This window comes from Dipodomys spectabilis, unplaced genomic scaffold (assembly GCF_019054845.1).
Source record: "Dipodomys spectabilis isolate Male_0828 unplaced genomic scaffold, ASM1905484v1 ptg000388l, whole genome shotgun sequence".
NCBI classification, from domain to species: Eukaryota; Metazoa; Chordata; class Mammalia; order Rodentia; family Heteromyidae; genus Dipodomys; species Dipodomys spectabilis.
In genome coordinates this window covers 784,433-801,589 of record NW_024871065.1, presented here as the reverse complement: position 1 = coordinate 801,589, position 17,157 = coordinate 784,433, and the positions used below count along the sequence as shown (strand labels likewise).

The window sequence follows — 17,157 nt, the reverse complement described above, 5'->3', positions numbered from 1 at the left end:
ATCTTTAAGCCAAGCTGGTCTCACTCATTAGAAAGTAAACGGTCCCAGAGAGTGATCTGTGACTAGAAGCAGGTTATTTTGTGTCCTTGCCCCAGGGAGATCAAAGTGCAAATAGCTTCCATTGTGGGAGTCCTAGGGAGTAAGTGTTGATACCCCTGGGTCTCTTATCCTAGAACTTACCAGGTTGGATGAACCCAAATCTTCTAAGGCTGCTGGGTCAGAACTGAAGGCAGGCCTGGCCAAGGCACTCTCATTCCTCAGTGGGTTAAGGATTGAGGCCAAGCTGTGATGGAGGCACCACCCATCCTATCTACCAGTGTTTGACTAAGAACATTTTTGTTTTCTCTTAAGTACCCATTTATGAGTCTTTTCATGAGTCTTTTCTGGTGGCTTTGGCTTATTTCTTTACACTTTTGAAGAAGTAGTTCTTGGTTCATAATTAATGACTCATGCCTCACTCCTTAGAAAACTCCTGTTGATAATTTTACCAGTAGACCACCATGTATTTCTCAGGCATGACTTTTGTTTTCTCCTAGCCAGAGCTCTGCATTCATTGCCACACAAGCTAATGTGGAGGTGATTCCTATAGATCGGTGATTTTTTTGTCCAATTGCTAAGTGCAGCATCTCCCTTATTCTCATGTACCTTAGTAATCGTATCAAATACTTAATAGAGTTCTTAACAAGTTTGATAAACAAAGTTCAGAGGTGAAGATGCAGCTCAGTAGTAGAGTACATCCCTGGCATGCACATGACTCTCAGTTCAGTCCCCAGCACCAAAAGGAGGAAAGGCAACAAATGTTAGGCTCAGGAGAGGATACATTAGGACTCATAGAACAGCAGCACCTAGATTGGCAATGAGGAGTTGTGAAATGAGGGAACATTGGTAGAATATTTGTAGGGGGAAAAAAGAGAGCCCCTTGATGTGTGTACCCTTTTAGAAAGCAGAGGTAAAAACAGGGAATAAACCTCTGGTAGTCAGCCTAGGCCATGGAAGGAAGAAGCCATGACATGTATGTTACTCTATTGGGACCAGAGTGTAAAGTGGCACCACCATACCAGGCCATGGCCCAACAAGAACAGGTTTGTCAGAAACACATTCTTGCATTGGAGAGATGTCTTTTGACCACGTTGGCCATGTTAATATTTCCTTATGCTGTTTCTTTTTCCTTCTAACTTGTCATACCTATAGCAGATCCTGTCCAGGAGACCCATTCTCTCTAATCTTATTCTCTAAGTCTCCCAGTGTATAGCTCCATATATCCTAGACCAAAAAAGTAGGGGGTAGATACTCTGTCAGACATAGATTGAAACTGAAAGCTATTTTTGAAGTAGACTTTGACAAGGTTCAGGTATTGACAGTCTTGTGTTGATATGTGCTGTGATTGCAACCAGCTTCTGGTCTAATTCTGAGATGACAGTGGGAGAGAAATGGTGATAGGACATCATGGACCACTATGGTTTCAAAACCTTCGCAGGTACATCTCCATTCATGGATGTGCTATCAGCCAACATACAGATGTCTGTTAAAGGGATGATGGCCGGGAAAAAGAAATTTATTGGCCACAGATGAGACCAGCCTTTGGACAAGTGGTTGCCTTTCAGTGTGAGGCAAATAATGTCTACCTATACAGAGATATTTTTCAGGAAGCAAGATGATTCACTCACATTTTCTTATCCACAAAATAATCTGAGAATAACTCTGGAAGACCAGAGGTGAGAGTCATGTGCTTTGTGTTTCTACACGACTGCTTTGTTTCATGGCTCTTTATGCTCTTCTGAAACCTCCTTCTGAGCTGGCCCACAATGTGCCCAGGAGGCAGGAATCAAAGGGGACTTGGAAGCTTGGCTGCTAATCACTCTGGCCACACTGACTTGGGGCTGTAGGCATGTGCTGCGAATCTGCTCCATTCTAATGGTATGGGCTCCAGTGGGAGCTTTGGTTCTTACCAGGAGAAGGTAACAGTGCCTCTGTTTTTGAGCCATCTCCCAGGTCAGGATGTCTTTATCTGCAGAGGCTGGAGCTTTGCCATATCTCTCATCATGACAGGTTTTTTTCTTTCAACTTTTTCTTCTTTCTTTCTTTCTTTCTTTCTTTCTTTCTTTCTTTCTTTCTTTCTTTCTTTCTTTCTTTCTTTCTTTCTTTCTTTCTTTCTCTCTCTCTCTCTTTCTCTCTTTCCTTTTTCCCTTTCTTTCTTTCTTTTACTTTTTTTTCCTTTATTTTGTCGGTCATGGGACTTGAACTCTAGGCCTAGGGGCTGTCTCTCTGTTCTTCAGCTCAAGTCTAGCTCTCTATCACTTGAGCCACAGTGCCACTTCCAGTTTTCTGGTGGTTTCTTGGAGATAAGTGTCTCAAGGCCTTTCCTGCCCAAGCTGGTTTTTTACTGGCATACTATATCTATGCCTCCTGAGTAGCTAGGTTTACAGTCAAGGGCCACTGGTGCCCAGTTTGACAGGTTAATTATTTGCTAAACATAACAATGGCCACATTCTGTCCTGGGAGAAGTTTCCCCATCATCCTACAACACTGATGGTCTTAGTGTTGTGGCAGAGCACACAGCAAGGGGGCTTTCTATGCATGCATATTGACTAATACCTGAAAAGGCAACTTGCAAAGGCCAAGGAGATTGTTGTTGGAGAGATTGTTGTTCAAAAGCCCCTAGTGCTAGGAAGACTCTAGAAATGCATACATCTCAACTTGCACTAGGCATTTCCAAATTTTAAGTTCTAGTGTTGTTTCTTTTCCTTTGTACACATCTTGAGTAGGTTGTTCCAGACAAGGAAAGCTACCTACAGAAGGTCTATGTGCTAGCTACACTCATACAGAACAAGTTCAGGGCTTGATTTTTGGTACATTTTTAATCTGTTTAATCTGTTTTGGTACATTTGCAATCTGTTCACTGGTGAGGTTTTTTAATGTTTCCAAGATCATTTTAAATGATTTTGTGCCCTCTCACCATATCACTTAGGTTTCTATCCTAAGCTAAATCAGCAACAACAATAACAAAAACAACAACAAACAGACTGGACTCACTTGTAAAGTAGTTAAAAGTGCCACCTGCTGTTCAAACTGCAGAAATACCCATTTCTTGTAACCTTCAGAGAAACAAAGGCTTTCTTCTTCTTCTTCTTCTTCTTCTTCTTCTTCTTCTTCTTCTTCTTCTTCTTCTTCTTCTTCTTCTTCTTCTTCTTCTTCTTCTTCTTCTTCTTCTTCTTCTTCTTCTTCTTCTTCTTCTTCTTCTTCTTCTTCTTCTTCTTCTTCTTCTTCTCATTCTTCTCATTCTTCTCATTCTTCTTCTTATTATTATTATTGTGAAAATACCGTACAGATGGGTCTTTCTTTTCCTATGATATTCCTCTTGTTTCATAGTTACAGTGTATTTTGTCCCCAGCACATATGTCTCTCCTTCCAGAAAATAAGCAATGTACAGACTGTTTATTGCTGTTCTATGCAAAGCAAAGCACATCAGTCTGGGCATGAGTTTTCTGTAGTCTAGTTTGTCGACTAGTAAAATGCTTATAGTAGTCTGTACCCAAAGTGGTTCTTATCATTGGAACTTATGGTGACTTCCAGGTGATAAAAGAAGTCCAGAGTGTCCTGAAAACAGCCACTGCGGATGACAGCAGGTGTATCTCAGTGCACTGGGCAGCGTCTTCTATTGTGGCCTGGATTTAACTTACTTCATAGACCATCTCACAGATGATAGAAAGAGAAAAGGCACCAAGATGGCAGATGCAATCAGGTTTGCAGAGCCAATGTGTTTGCATCAGGGTTGGGGTTAGTTTTCCAAGTACTAGAACTGAAGATCACAGCCCTGCATAGGCTTCAATGTCAGTCATTTAAGTCAGTTGACTCGATTAACTCATCTGCTCTTTCTGTGAGTCTGATATTAATGACTGCTTATCAGAGGCCAACAACTGAAACCCAGCAAGTGCTCAGCATGTTGGCTAAGAGTGCTGTATAGATAATGTACAGCTGCATGGTACTTGTGCTGTACACTTCTCCTATGCTTCCCCGAATTCTAAATATTTCTAGTAGAGAGGAAAAAAGCTGAATCCAGCTAATGAGCACAACTTACATCTGTTGGGTTGTTTTAATAGTACTATCGTTTGATTGGACTCAAAGCCTCATACATGCTAGCATGCATTCTACCACCTCCTGCCCCCTTCTTGCTTTAAGTATTTTAAGTAATTTTTGGGCTTTGCTCTTCCCTCACGTACACCTCCCACAGAGCTGGGATTTCAGGAATGAACCACCTAGCCAGAAGAATTTGTTGAGATAAGGTCTGCTTGCTAACACTTTGCCTAGACTAGCCTTGGATCTCAGTCCCCCCCATCTCTGTTATTCCCCAGAATAACATACCTATGGTTTGAAATATTATAATCCCATTAAATATTATAATCCCATTATTATTCTGAGTTCTCAGATTGGAGTTTTGTGGTGCTAGAAGGCACTGCTTTCTTACTTGACTTGAAATTATAAACCTTCATCAGTGGACATAATTCTGCTCTAGATTATCAGAACCTCATATCAATGTGTGACACTACTCATTGTTAAATCATAGTTCAGGATATGTTGCATGACTTTAAGCCTCACTTTTTACACACACACACACACACACACACACACACACACACACACATACACAAACACACACACATACCATTGCCTTCAGTGGTGACTTTGTACATCTTCTGTGAGACCCCCTGAGTCCTCTCCTGTGCATCTTAGAGCTTTTTTTTACCAATCTTGCTGCTCTCCAGTCTGTTCCCTCCTCAGGTATCCAGTCTCTGCCCTAGACAGTGGCTGAGGCTTGTAGTACTGGTATTAGAGAAAGAGAAAAGATAGATACAGATATTTAAGTAGAAACCTCATCTCTTGCACTTTTAGGTGATTTTAGATGCTTGTTTTCATCAGATCCTCACTCCTATTATTTCTCCCAGCCTCCCAATGCCATGTCCTTCTCCTAGATCCCACAGAAGGCTCAACTGATATTATAGGAAACCTAAACATTGTGCTTCTGTGAAACCTGCATTGCTGCTGCTTTGAGTAAATGTATTTTTATCAGTGATAATTTTGCTTAATGGAATATGGGAGAATCAGAAAAAACTACTTATTTAAAGCTGTTTCACTTAATTTTTCTCTTACTCAGTTTATTTAAATTAACTTCATATGCCTATGAGGGACATTACACAAAACAATCTTTCTATGTATTATATTTTTGCTTGTTTCTGTGGTATCATGACTCAAATTCCTTAAACTTTTTGAGGCAAAACTCTTCATTGTGGCAAATATTCAGAATGGAAGGAAAGGGAAGTGAGAATGGAGATCAATTAACATCTTACATCATCCACTGTCCAGGGCTGCTATTTCCACTATTGGAATTGATGATACCCAGTTTGCAGATTCATTGTCATGAAATGGCCCTTACATCATTGATAAAACTGAGTATCTTGGGTTCCTTTTATAGCATTGGACTTTTGATGTATGTATACTATGTGTCTGAAGGACCCAAGAGCAAGCTTATCTCCACAGAAGTGAGGTCTCCTCTCATGATAGAGTGAGATAATGTGGGGACTTTCCAAAGGAAGAGGCTATTACTCAGCACTCCTATCTTACAGGAGTTGGAGAGAGAACAAAACAAACCCATAAACTGGCCCTAGAACTTGACCTCTTCCTACTCATTCCTTTCTTCTTCAGATAATAAAGCTGAGTAAGCTGAGGAAGGAAGCACACTACCTCCTAATTCAAATTTTGTTGCCTGGTTTCCCCAGACAATTCCTACACCATTCCATGAGGGTTTGACCTAACATCTGATCTTGTCAAGTGTCTTCTCAGAAGGAATTCTATTGAATAATAATGTCTTCAAAAACTAACTTTGTGGAAAATCTTTCCTTCCCTTCCATATCTAAGACAGCCTTTAACTCAGTTCACAGATGATCCAATGGGAACAAATACAAATTGTGTATGCTGCATTGTACACCTCTTAATGTTTATGGGCTTTCATTTTAAGTTTTAAAGGATAAGTATAAAAACCAGGAGCCTGCTGGTTCATGCTTGTAATCCTAGCTACTCAGGGGGCTGAAATCTGAGGATTGCAGTTTGAAGCCAGCTGAGACAAGAAAGTCCATGAGACTCTTATCTCCAATAAACTACTAAGAAAAAGCTGGAAGTGGTGTTGGGATTTAGTTGGTAGAACACTAGCCTTGAGCACAAAGAGGCTCAGAGACAGTGCACAGGCCCTATGTTCAAGCCCCATGGCTAGCAAACACAACCACATGTATACTTACTTAACAAAACTGTACACATTTCCTCTTTAGGTCCATCATGATCTCTTACCACTAGCCACACTGCCGCTGGATTTTTGTAGTACATGATGGTACAGCTTTGTGGACCGGAGAGGTCTCTCCTGACAGGTCATTTCTACAAAGATTTGGTGGGTGGCTGTGTTTTAACAAACTGAGTTTCTGTTCAACTCATGTTTACAAATGAGTTTACACATCATCATTGCACCCTTCCTCTGAGCATGGCTGCTGGTGAATTTAGCATGGACCTCTGAAATAGAGACATAATTTCATTTGACATTATTACCATTCCAGGCAAAAATTGAAATTCCAGTTATAAAACAATATATCAATCCTATTGAAATCCTGGTATTGATTTTCCTCAAAGACTTTGAAACCAGAATTTTTTTTTTTAATCTTGAAAATGTAGTACAGAGGGGTTACAATTACATGAGCAAGGTAATGAGTACATTTCTTTTTTGGGGGTTGGGGAGTCCGGTCGTTGGCCTGAGCTCTGGGCCTGGTCACTGTCCCTCAGCTCTTCACCTCAAGCCTAGCGCTCAACCTCTTGAGCCACAGCACCACTTCCAGCTTTTTATTTCTGCTTCTGTGGTGCTGAGCAATCAAACCCAGGGCCTCATGCATGCAAGGCAAGCACTGTACCACTGAGCCACCTTCCCAGCCCAAATGAGTACATTTCTTATCAAGCATTGTTCCCTCCTCCTTTGTTTCCCCTTACCATCCCTTCCCATCTCCCTCCCCATACCACACCAGAGTTGTAAAGTTCATTTTTTGACATAACGTCTTGTACATCTCATTGTTGCAATGGGTCCACCTGTATCCCTGTTTAAACAATTTGTTTTTTCCCTTCCCCTCCACAAATTATAGCAACATCAAATACAGTGAAAACAGGGTTTATACTGAGGAGAAGGGACATAAAAAACCACAAAGCAATCATCTTATAAATATGTTTAAAACAATAGCAAGAAAGAAAAGAAATGTGAGTCCTTATCTTGGGGTTCATTTCACCTAACATCAACTCCTCTGAACATTTCTGCTTGTCTCAGACATACACTAGTCATTGCAAATAAGGGAAACCATGGGACCTGTGTTTCTTTGGGCTTGAGATGAGAATTTTTTTTTTTTCCAGTCATGGGGCCTGAACTCTGGGTCTGGGTGCTGTCCCTCAGCTCTTCAGCTCAAGGCTAGCGCTCTACCACTGGAGCCACAGCGCCACTTCTGGCTTTTTCTGTTTATGTGGTGCTGAGGAATCAAACCCAGGGCCTCATGCTTGCAAGGCATGCACTCTACCACTCAGCTACCTTCCCAGCCCAAGAGATGAAAATTTTTTATATATGTACAAATATATCATGGGAGAAGCATGGAATCGTGGACAGTTTTTGATTCTTATGTGTTCATGTACCACAGCTTTATCATTAAACTCCATTGTGAGCTTTTGAATAATGCCTTGGGCCATCTCATTTAGAAACCTTAGATATTAGTGCAGCTTGTTCTTTTAAAGGATCAATTCTTGCATAATGCAAAACATTACTTACCTTGGGGGCAATTGGCAAGGCTGAGATGAGGTCGGCCTCACCTAACAGACTACACCTCACACCAATTGCTGGAATCTGCATCTGCAAGCCCTGTTCTCCTGTGTTCCTTACAAACCTCCCAACCTCCCTCCTTACAATATAATCTAGCTGGAAGCATTGACTCACACTTGTAATTCTAGCTACTCAAAAGTCTGAGATACATCCAGAGGATTTGTGTTAAGACCAGATCAATTAGAAAAGTCTGTTAAAATTGAGCCTCCAATGATTAGTACAAACAGAACTGAAAGTGTGATTCAAGTAGCCAAGTGCCAGCCAACTAAGCAGAAGACCCTGAGTTCAACTGCAGGACTTGCAGAGGGAGGGTGGGGGGGGGGAGGAAGGGGGGAGGGGAGATGCAGCACTATATTCCATCTGATAGTATTCAGAGGATGAGGAACTAGTAGGAAGTGCTTCAATAGCTGTTGTCAGTCAAGCCCTGGCTTAGAAGTCTGTATATGAAAAGTTGTAGTTATTGTTCAATGGTCAGGCTCAAACTACCTATAAAGAATAACTTTATATGTATGTAGGTATAAGTTTATGCTTTGATCTACTGTGTGAAATCAGAACAAGAAACTACCTCTGAAAACAGAATCAGCTGTATGGTAGGGAGGAAGAAGCAGATTCCCTATATAGTATAGCATCAACCTCCCTGGAACTACAAAGCCTATAAAACAAATTCCAGCACAGCATTGGCTGTGTTTTATGGCAAGTTCTTGTCCCCTGCAAAGGCCACCCTCTCCCATGTCTGCTTTGCTCTCCAATTTCCTGTGGCAGTAGCATCCACCAACACATAATGGGATACAGGCATTGAGATGCTTGCTGATCTTTCTTTCCAACCTTATGTCTTAAATTAGCTTATCTCCATGTCCATAAGTTAATTTAGTCCAGTTTATAAGACCTTAGAAAATACGTGTTTCCAATTCAATGTGTAAAGTCTCCTTGCAGGGGCAGGTTATATCCCTTGGTCAATAACCCTTCAGTCAGTACCAGACAATCTTAGTGCCAAGTTTACTCTGAATTTTCCTTTTTCTTGAATACAAGAACTCCCTAAAAAAAAAAAAAAAAAAAAGAACTCCCTAAAATCAGTATGATCTTTGGGTCTTCAAAGAGAAAAAGTTGGAAATGCTATATGCAATAGTCAGAGTGGCCAAGAGCCACTGTAAATACGAAAGCCGTTCTGGCTATGTCACCTACAATCGGTGGCAGCAGCCACACCTGTGTAATATCCAGGCTGTAGGTAAGCCTTTACAACCTGCAGCAGGTAGATCCACAGTCTACCTTTTCTGGGAGGAGGCTTTTTAAGAAATCTGTTTTTATGATTTGCACAGTTTCTGCTTGGCAACTTCCAATCTAGAATATATTTTTGTCATCTGCTCACATATGCAATGTTTTTACTTGTTCCCTGTGTATTTTTTTTAACTTTAGAAACTTAGTGAATACTTTCATCCAGTCTAAGAAGCCTAATTTTGTAGCAGTAAAGGGCCCAGCCATTGGACTAGAAGCATCCATATTGTCTCTTTGTGATGTGGTTTGGACCAAGGAAAAGGCTTGGTTCCAAACACTCTGTACCCCCGTAGGACAAGATTCAGATGGCTGCTCTACTGGTATCTTTCCCAAGGATATAGGAGGCACATCTGTGAGTACCTTGGTTAAAAACTTATTTTAGACAATGTCCTAAGAACCTGTGCTTTGGGTGTTGTTCCACTCAGGGTATCTTGTGTGTTCTCTGGGGACATTTCATCAAACCTACTTGGTTCATGTAGGCCTTTCCTCCCATGAGGAGCCTCCAGATTTACCTAAATCACACTGATACTCAGTTTTCAATCAAGAATTTTCTTTTACTTCACGTTAAAAGCTGCCCTTTTAAAGTGGCAGTGGGAGGCCATGCACTAGTTGCTCACACACACCTGTAATACTAGCCTTTTGGGAGGCTGATACCAGAATTGCAGTTTGAAGCCAGTGTAGGCAGAGAAACCCAAGAGATTCTTATTGCAATTAGCCTGGAAAAATCCACTAGGGATCAGTGGCTGGAATGGTAGAGTGCCAGCTTTGAACAAAAAGAGCCAGGTTAAGAGCCAAAGGCCCTGAGTTCAATCCTATTATACACAATGTCCCCCACACCCGTACCCACACACCTTCCCCAACAAACACACAAGAGCAATTAGGGAGCAAACTTGCACAAATAAAAGAAGTGGGGAGAGGGGTTCAGTATAATTTTGTGGTTCATTTTTTTCACTATTTAAATTGGTCCATTCATGATGAGAGATTGTGTTTGTGTTTTCTCAATTACATATACCTTGTTCCTTAGTTCTGGAGACAGACTGAGAGTGTTGGCAGAGAGGAGAATGCACAGAGATTGAATTCTGTTGAAGGGAGGGACTGGATGTCAGATTGGATAGGGGACAAGTGCAACTCCTCCAGCTCCACCACTGAGTGTCCCATAGTTTGACCTGGCCAATTGGCATGATGCTGTCTTTGTACCCATCAGTGTGGGGAATGCAGGAAGACCATTGTGTCATGGAAAATGACTGTAGCTGAGGGAGTTGCGGAAGGAACTGACAGCCCACAGCTGAAATAACAGGATCTCCCTTTGGGGTTCACAGCTAAGTTTACCTCCTCATGTAGAAATATCCAGTATCCAAGGGTATCACTTCCTTGGGGAGCCTACAATGAGGAGATAGTACAATTTCAGGCAATCTTGGGAGCAATTAGAGTACAGTGAAAAAGAAAATGCATGACTCCTCTCTGAAATTCCAGAGGGAAAGAGTAACTGAGGAGAGCAAGCTGTCAGTCACTGCTGAGTTGGTAGGGTTGAGAAGGAAGGCACATTGGAGCTGGAAGTCACATGTGTAATCCTAACTATTTAAGATGCTGAGATTTGGATGATCATTATTCAGGGCCAGCCCAGGCCAAAAACTGGGTGACATCTCCTCTTAAGCTAGCAATGAATATCAACTTCACTACAACAGGAAGCTTAAAATAGGTGAGTCCAGGCCCAGGCATGTACCTGGATAGGAAGCAAGACCATAACTAAAAAATGACCAGCACAAAATAGGCACATAGCTCACCTACCTAGCAAGTACAGTACTCTGAGTTCTAACACGAGTACCATGAACAAGGATAAGCATGGTGACCTCGGTGCCCCAGTGTGATTCACTGAGATGGCTGCAGCATCTGTTGCTCTGTAGACTCCTGCCAAAGAGGAACAGTCCGTCGACATCCCTCAATCTATGTCTACCAAGACGGCAAATGCTGAGCAGAACCCCTCACAATGGCCAAGGATGGAGGTTTGGTTGGAACTTTGGCCCCTCAAAGGGGAGGAGAGCAATGATCTGCAGGACCAGATGGACTCCTGAGTGAGAGAAGGGCAGAAGGAGGCAATGTTGAGGTTGGTATGGGGTTTGTGTTTAATGACTAATATGGCTTCAGTGGAAATGTTCTGACTTTGAATAATATGTTTTATGACATGTGAATCAAGGGAGAGCTAGGGCAGTGAGGGAAACACACTTGTGTAAATTTTCCATAGGTTGAAACTTACTCTAAAGTCTAAGTTGTTTTTGAAAACTGAAATGTGGAGAAGTTGATAAAAGAGCACAGCTCCCCAGTACTGGCACTGTTGTCTGTAGATTTACCTGCCCTATCCATCCCTCTACTGGTGGGTACTTGTCCCCAGGGTGCCTCATACCCCATCCCAGTGTGCTGCTCAATCCAGAACAGCTGCTGTTGGGCAGGGAGGATCAGGAAGCCCTGATGCACTCATGTGCCAACAGTGCCTCCTTCCCTTGGAGGCACAACACAATCCAGAGCTCTGCAGCACCCTATCATTGCTATGAATTGGAGCCTCCAACACTTGGGCTTTGCCTGCATTATTCCCCCACACCTCCAGACCAGCCTTTTGGGGACTTCTGAGACCTGGAGAATACGAAAGGGAGGCCTGGAGGCAGCATCTATTCCCATTGGAGCACTGAGTTTGCCACAAGGACCTAACAGGTTGAGAATCTTGGAAATGAACAGTGCAGGGTGGCTAAACCTTGATACTCTCTGCTAACATGTAGGCATTTGCTGACATTTATATTCTAGCCCTCTGTGTCCACCAAACCATGGCCTTTGGGGTGTGTGTGTATGTCTGATAAGTCAGAAAGTGATTGGCTAGCAAACAAGAATGACCAGTGCTAATGGGTTCACATGGTTGACTGTATTGGCCCTTTATGAGAGATCTCTGGTAGATCTGAATGTGATGTTGCAGTTGACAATTCTTTCCATCAACTCATCCCTCTATTTATCATTCAATTCACATCCTACTCCCTACTTTTCCAGCTCTCTGACCAGCAGTCCAGGTTAACACTCAGTATTGTTCAGCCCTAATACTTTGACATCAAGTAGATGACCAGTGCAGTCCCATTTGGGGTTATTTTCCTCTTCTTATCACTATAGGATGATACTGTAAGGAAGTGGTCAGTCCCCTCCTTGGCTTGCATACCCATACTGTCTGACCACAACCAATCCATTTCTATAAGCTCATAAGTTCTTAGTAAGTATGAAGGTGTCTTCTCAGAAATTGCATGCCACGTTTTAGGCTCCTGTCTTTCTTCACCTGTAGCCTAGCATACCTTCCTTGGGCAGATTACTGAGTTTTTCTGAAACTTCGCCAGCAATTTGAGAAGAGTAAGGGTTGGACTCAGGTCTCAGCCTCCTACTTTCCTGATATCCAGGAGTTCCATAAGTACAAGAGGGTATTCTGCCCTCACCTTGGAGGTCCATGTTTAGCACATGATGGTATCGGGTCAGGTCCCATAGTGTTCCACCTGGCATTGGAATGCTGTTTTGTCCATTTTACTATGCTGTGTCCACCTATCCCTACCTGATTAAGGGTAGATCTTTAAGCTCATTGTGAGTTATTACTGAAGAAGGTGACTTGCTAACAATTAAATGCTAATTCTACCACTAAAGAATCTTTATTTCCAGGAAAATGTTAAGATCATTGTAAACAATAATCTGGGGGAATGTCTGGAGGTGCAATGGTATGGGAGGATGAGGGTCAACTAGAGGAAAGACTAAGTAAATATGGATAGGTAAACACCATCTAACCCAATGGCATTTTGGAAGTGGAATCTTTGTACTGAATGTTTCAGTGGTAGAATTCTTGATGGTTCATTGTGTTTGGAAAGATTCAAATTGGTTTGAAGTCTCTGCAACATAAGCACGTGCAACTTAATATTATCAGTGTACACAACAAGTGCATGAGTATGTGAAGTTGTACACATACACACTCATACACAAAGTTGGAATTGAAGAGATGTTATTATACAAACCTGGGACTAAAGGGCCTGTGCTACCAGCAGCACAAGGTGACCTACACTATGATAGCTCTTGCTCAGATTGTATGCTCACCGTAAGCCATACTTCCTGCCCTTCTTTTGTGATTATTTTGAAGGTGGGATCTCAAGACTTTTCTGCTTAGGCTGGTCTCGGAGCCACCATCCTCCAGATTTAAGCCTACTTATTAGCTAAGATCACAGGTGTGAGCCACCAATCCTGGCCCACTGCTTGTGTGTTTAAGTGGAAAATAGTTAACAGCCTTGAATCAGCCATGTCATTCACACTCTTGGCAAAATTCAGGAACTCCTTTTATTGTCTTGCACATCCAGTCATTTGGAAAAGTGAAAAGCACAAGTCAGGAAAGACTCCCTAGTAACAAACAGATGTGTATGGAGCTAGCTGGGAAGAAGGAAGATGGACCACCATGACAGTGTGCTGGCTAGAGACAGATGGCTCCAGTTAGACCAGATGGAGAGAACCAGATAAGGGCGTGAATAGAATGTAAATGGAAGAGAGCGATGTTAGAGCTATTGGCTGACTTTCAAAGGGAAGAAAACAAAAAGAAGTAATGAGGCTAGTCATGGTGGTACATGCCTATGATCTGCATACACAGGGAGCTTAGCCCAAAGTCCTACTTAGATTAGACCCTATCTCAAAAAAGAGAAGAGAAGTTACTGAGAGAACAGAGTGGAACCACTATCACTGAGTTCTCTGGACCTCAACATGTTGGCATATACTATTGAGAATATATTTCTATTGGCTAGCAGGACTAGGCTGTGGCTTCCCTACTGTATGTTGAGAAAGAAAATGATGCTCTAAGATGGGAAAATTCAGTGGTCCTAGGGCCCTTCTCCTTTATCCATTCTCACTTGTCTGCCTTGAAGAACTGACTTAATATAAAGAACAAGGTTTAGTGAGATTTCTGATAAGTGTTTACTTATAGTAGATCCTTTTCCCCCAAGAAGAGGCTGCTTAGTCAACCTGTGGATTAGCAGAACATTCCACACTCTTCAGATGCTCATGACCTGTCCAAGACTGTGCTCAAATGCCAGCCTCACTTAGGGTGATGTTCAGAACCTTGCAAGGCTTTCTGCTGAGGAACAGGTCCCCTGCCACTGTGTTCATCTTTTTTGACTCTCTTGAAGGGTGGTGAGTCAGCCATACCTGTGCCCTCCAGCATTTGCTCGTGTGCTCTGTGCACTGCGTGGAAGTAAAAAAGCAGTGGAAACTGTAGTGTCCTCTGGGCACTTTTCATGAAGATTTCATCTCTTGAGAAGGGAGACTCTATCCACTGCTTGTTTACCTGAAGCCCAGAAGCTCTGGGTCTGGTTTTCAGCACTGCCAGGGAAACACAGAAGGAAGTCATCATTTCAACCCATTCTCCCCTCTTCACCCTGCATGAGCATCTGGGAGCCTGTTGCTGGAATGGTAAATCCAGACACTTTCCTCTGAAACCAAAATGAAAACCTGGGACAAAATTAAAGTCAGTGTAAAGTGAATAAGCATGTATCGATGTATACACTATTACATATTGTAAAAACAAAAGAATGTCCACTTCCTTCATGCAGTCATTCGAAGTCATGTGTCAGACTCACTCAGCATGGCAATAATTTTGGGAACATCAAAGTCCTGGCTGCTTTGTCTCTTATAGTTATATCCACATGGTGAAATGTGATATCCAGCAGTAATAGCTCAGCCATTAGAACATGGGCTCTGTGTCTCAGGAACAAGTCACTTTTTGTAACTCAGAGAGGAAAAGAAACCCCAGACAGCCATTCTATGCCTGGCTGACTTCCATAAGATTAACAATTACTTGGCCTTATTTATGGCTCATTTTCTGCATATGAAGAGTTCAAACATGGGAGCTGGCTTTAGAGGACAGAGTGCAGATAAAGGAAGTTAAAACAATAATCTCAAACACAAAGTAGACCTTTTCTAGTTCACATTTTTGGAGTCCATATGATTCTGAAGGAGGTTATGCCTTTCTCATAATAGCCCAGCCCATCTGCCCATTGGATCATGACTCCACACAATTCATAATTAGTGTCTACTAGCATGTGTGCCACAGGGTCTTGGGTTTGTGAGTACCCATCCTCAGTGTTGACAGTGGGGGATGAGGCCCCCTCTGTCTGCTTGCATCATGTTTCACATCTCAAAACTCTCCTTCCTTTCAGGCCAATGAAACGATGCTCAGTGGTTGGAAGCTGACCACACAGGAGACTTGTGGCAAAGGCCTGGTCTCCCAGGTTTCTGGCCAGGGAAGTCATGGTTCTAGTCATGGAGCTCGCCTCCTGTAATACAGTTGTTCATGTAGTTGGTTCTTTTACATGTTAGCTTTTAAAAAATAAAATCTTGGGCTGGGAAGGTGGCTTAGTGGTAGAGTGCTTGCCTAGCATGCATGAAGCCCTGAGTTTGATTCTTCAGTAACCACATACCCAGAAAAAGCCGGAAGTGTTGCTGTGGCTCAAAGGTTAGTATGTTAGCTTTAAGCAAAAAATGCTTAGGGACAGTGCACAGGCACTGAGTTCAGGCCCCAGGAATTGCAAAAATGAACAAATTGTTGATCAGCTTTTACCACTTCAGGCCATAAAAAAGGGTAACAAGGCTCAGTACTGCTGCTACAAGAGCTCATGTCTTCCCACAAACAGAGGGATAAGGCTCATGTCTCTCACTTTCCAGTACCCAGAAAACCCTCATATGGTGAATGGATCAATAAAATGTGGCATACATGTATGAGGTTACATATATATATATATATATATATATATATATGTATGTATGTATGTATGTATGTATGTATGTATGTATGTATGTATGTATGAGGTTACATACATGTATACCACATTTTATATACATATATGTATATATAGATATAAATATATACATATATGTGTTTATATGTACATATATATACATATATAAATGTATGTATAAACACACACACAAACAGAGAGAAATCCCACTCATCCATCAGAGAGCATGATGCACTACCATTTGTAATAATGTGGAAAGACTGGGAAAGCATTATATTATGGGAAGTAATCCAGACCCAGAGAACACAAGCTTCATGGTTTCCCTTATTTGTGGCTGCTAGAATGCTCCAATAAACCCAAAAGCAAATACACTCAGTTGTATACTAATAGTTACAGATGAATTAACTGAAGTATAGTAGACTCTATGAAGAGAAGAAATAGTGTGGTATTTTTTCCTCTAAAGAAATGTTTATTGGTTTGCCAAGAAAACAAAAACTCTCAAAGTTTGCCTGGCAATCCATTCACTTGTTAATAACTTAGTAATTAAGGATGCTCTCACCAGAGTGGGCAAGAGTAAGCGTAGTAGTCACACATATTTTAGTGACTAAAATTCCAAAGCCTACTGACATCACAAATAAATGTATCATGTTTAAAATTTTAATCTATTTCTATTTCCTAACTTTCCAAACCAAGAATTATTGTCTTACAAGGGAATATGAAAATAAAAACATCCATTTGTGGAAATGAGCGTGAGGTTAGTTGTTCTTTCTCAGAAGTTTGTCTCAATGAAAACAAAGAATTAAACTTAAATGCTGGGGAAAATAAATGTTATTACTTCATTATACCATAAAAGAATGTAAACTGTGAGCAAGGTAAATATGACAGGCAAAAATAAGGCAAATAACCGAGTTTCAGTGAAGTAAATTTCTTTTTTCTCATTGCTATCTAAAACCCTCCATCTCTGTGTTCTTCTGGTACACAGCTGAGAATCTAGCAGACCTCTTAAGGACCAGAGCAGAATGGACAATCTCCACACAGGCCAGATGAACACAGTGAGTTGACAAGTACCCAAGGAGTGGGTGAGTGGGTGTTTCAATATGGGAAACTGTTGGAATAATTATTCTTTCCTCATAATCCAGACAAATGTTCATGCCAAGGTCCAAAAATGTCCAAGTCAGGCTTATAAAGGCCACAGGTGAAAAAGAA

General features: G+C 41.7%; 1 pseudogene; it reads left to right on the top strand.

Moving 5' to 3' along the window:
• Nucleotides 1-1,485: 1,485 nt before the first annotated feature.
• Nucleotides 1,486-15,495, top strand: LOC122096756 (annotated as a pseudogene).
• Nucleotides 15,496-17,157: the final 1,662 nt, after the last annotated feature.